A 3413-nucleotide genomic window follows, 5' to 3' on the forward strand; every position below is an offset into this window, starting at 1 on the left:
GTTGCAGCACAGTGTTGGGTTTATTATCAAAAGGTTCCATTGTTTCTGCTTTATTGGGATGCAATTTTTCAGTGTTTTGACACCCTTGTGCTACTAGTTAAAATCCCATGTTTTCAAGATACACTACCGATCAAGCGTTTTAGATACACTTTCTCACTTATTGGGTCTTTTTGTTTATATAATTATTTACATTGTAGATTCTCACCAAAGGCAACAAAACTATGAATGAACACACATGGGATTATGTAGTAAGCAAAATGTGTGAAATAAATGTAAACATTTTTATATTTTATATTTTTACAAAATAGCCACCCTTTGATTTGATGACTGCTTTGCTCTCTTGGTATTCTCTCCATGAGCTTCATGAGGTGCTCACCTGAAATGGTTTTCCAGAGAGTCTTGAAAGAACTTCCCAGAGGTTCATTGGAGACGTCCAAAGTTTAATATTTCAATCATCACAATAAAGGGCGGCTACTTTAAGGAATTTGAAATATAAAACATATTTAGCATTCTTTTACAATTTTTCGTTTGTTACATAATTCATTGTGTTCATTCACAGCTTTGATGCCTTCAGTGAGAATCTATGTACAATGTAACTAGTCAGAAACATAAAGAAAACCATTAAATGAGAAAGAAGAAACCGGTAGTGTATGTGGCTAAGATCCATGGGGATCCTGGTTTTATGATACCATGTTCCTACAAGTCATATCAATCAAAGCTTTCTTTGATCAAACAATCACAATGGATCACAGGGAAACAACACAGAGTGCAAACTAAACCTCTGAAGTGTGTGTACTGTGTGAAGTGTGATACAGAAACAGGAAATAAAGTTAAGTTAAGGGACAACATCAACAAAACAGATGCAATGTTCAAAATAAATTCCTGGAACCCAGATATAGGAATACAAAACATATAATGTGTAAAAACTAAGACAGCCTATAACAGCCTGTGTGTTTTTCTAACATATTTGGACACATGGACAATTAATATCTATTTTCATAAACACAGAAATTCAAGTTATGAAATCAAACAATTAAAACTGAAGAAAAAATCTTTAAAATTTTCTATAAAACCTAATTTTAAAATGCAACTATATAGTGAGGAATACAATAGGACAACTCCACATTTATTTCCACTTAACACAGCAAAAACATCACATACAGACATCTCACATCAGGTGGACATAATGAGAATATTGTTACCCGGCATTTTAAAGCAGGTTTCTACTGTTTAAACATCAGAGATTTAGTTAGGAGTGCTCCAGACTGTTGAAGTGAGGGTCAACACCATGGTGAGATCCAAAGAGTTGGCTGAGGCCTTCAGAAAGAGGATTGTTGCATCTTATAAGTCTGTAAGAAATATAAGGAGGTAACAAAAGAAGCTGAAGGAAATCTTTGCCCTCTAAGAAAAGCATCAAGGCCAGACTGAAGTTTGGCAGAGAGACCAGAGACAACAACTAGGACTCTAAACTCTAAAATTGAATTGAATCTCCTCACTGAGAGCAAAGTGTACCAGAGTCAAATTCCTTGTTTGTCTGTACAAACTTGGCAATAAAGTTCATTCTGATTAATCGGACACTAGAACAGATGGCAAAACCACATATTCCAAGAAAAGAATCTTATACCAACTGTGAAGCACAGCGCTGGAAGTGTCAAAGTGTGTGGATGCTTTCTTGCAGGGGAGAATTAAAACCCAGATCACAATCTCACTGAGATGCTCTGTGGTGATTTGAATCAAACTGTACGTCCAAGAAACGTCTCAAACAGCTGAAAGTGAGGAGTCTTTCAGCTTTCCACAGACCAATGTCAGAGACTGGTAGATGGCTACAAGAAGCTTCTCACTAAGGTTATTTTGAACAAAGATGGTAGAACTAATAATTAGGGGGTTAGAGGGTGTTCTAACTTCTTCAAAACAAATTATTTTTCATATTTATGGCTTACTAAATTTATTTTGGTCTTAACTTGTAATTATTCCAGTTTTTACAGAGGTGAAAAGAGGAGTTATTGATTTGTGATTTGTGGAAATTTCTGAATAAAGAACTGAACTTTTAATGGGAATGAAGGTTGGACCCAATAATAACAGCCAGACCCAGTAAATCTCTGAACAGAAACAAATGACGAAATGGAAAGTAAAAATAAGCCAAATGGTCAATTATGTTTAGACATTTTTAATCTAGATAACAATTTGAAAATGCAACTTACATGGAAACAAGCCAAACAAAAGTCTAAGAACTTTCTTTTTCTCAGTTAGCTTTCTTGAAGGCAATATTCAAATAAGATATGCACTCTAGTTGTTGTCTATGTAAAGATTGTAAAATGTTTTAAACATGTGTCTGTTTGCAGTCACACTATAAACATCCTTTATGTTATCTATCCTTGTGTGCCTGCTGCATAATTGCTGGACAGATTCTTCATTTCTGCTTTTAGCTTTTCCTGTTTAAGACAGATCAGCCTGTAAAGTCCTCCAAATAAGCTTTGTGTGATTTAGCTTTCCACCCTTTAAATTTGCGATAAGAAATTTCAAGGTTATGGACTTTGTTGGATGTCCTTGTAGTGCAGCAAGTGTTCAGTTCCATTGCTTTCCAGTAGCAAAAATGCAGTCAGTCTGGGATCAGAGATAAAAACCAGTCAAAAGGAGGAAAAACACATTCTAACATCTAAAATCAAACTAAACCATGCAATGTAAATTAAAGTGTATCTCTTCATATTGTACTTTTTCATTCCTTACATGTTCTCAAATCCAGAGCAGATAGTCCACAAACAGCAACCAATGGCAAAGGTTCTGTTTATTTCAGGGAGACACTCTGTTGACTCAGAAGGGCCTCTTCAGATTGAGCAACAGCCCATCAATGATTAAACTGTACTGTTTTAGGCAAAAATGAAGGATTTTACGTCCAAAGGGAATTTAATTTGGCGTTAAATTCTTATTGTAATATAAAAAGACAAAAAAGCAGGTATGCATAAGCCTTGACTTTGCCAAAGTAAATAAATCTGCTATTGGCTATCATCTTGCATGATGAAACCTGGATCGGTTCAAGGACAAATGACAGAGTCAGCTTTGGAGATTTTCCATGACAAGGGGAATTTCTTCAGAAATATTGGACATAAACTGAAAAGTAAAACAGAAATAAAAAAAAAGAGACACTAACATGCTTTTTTGTTTCATTTTATTAAAAATATGCTTGAATGCACATCTGCCTGGCTTTCTAATGATCACAGCAGTTGTTTGAGTCATGCTAATGATGTGTGTGATGTTTGTGTGTGTGAGTGGGAATTCATGAGGCGGCTTGTTGTCGTGTCCTGATAAAAAGTACAGGGGGAGTGGGTTGACATGGACAGGAATGGACAGTTTAATTAATAACCACAAGCCATTTCTCTCTGTGTGACCTCAACTGGTCGCGCATCCTCTCACTT

This window comes from Girardinichthys multiradiatus, chromosome 2 (assembly GCF_021462225.1).
Source record: "Girardinichthys multiradiatus isolate DD_20200921_A chromosome 2, DD_fGirMul_XY1, whole genome shotgun sequence".
In the NCBI taxonomy this organism is placed as follows: Eukaryota; Metazoa; Chordata; class Actinopteri; order Cyprinodontiformes; family Goodeidae; genus Girardinichthys; species Girardinichthys multiradiatus.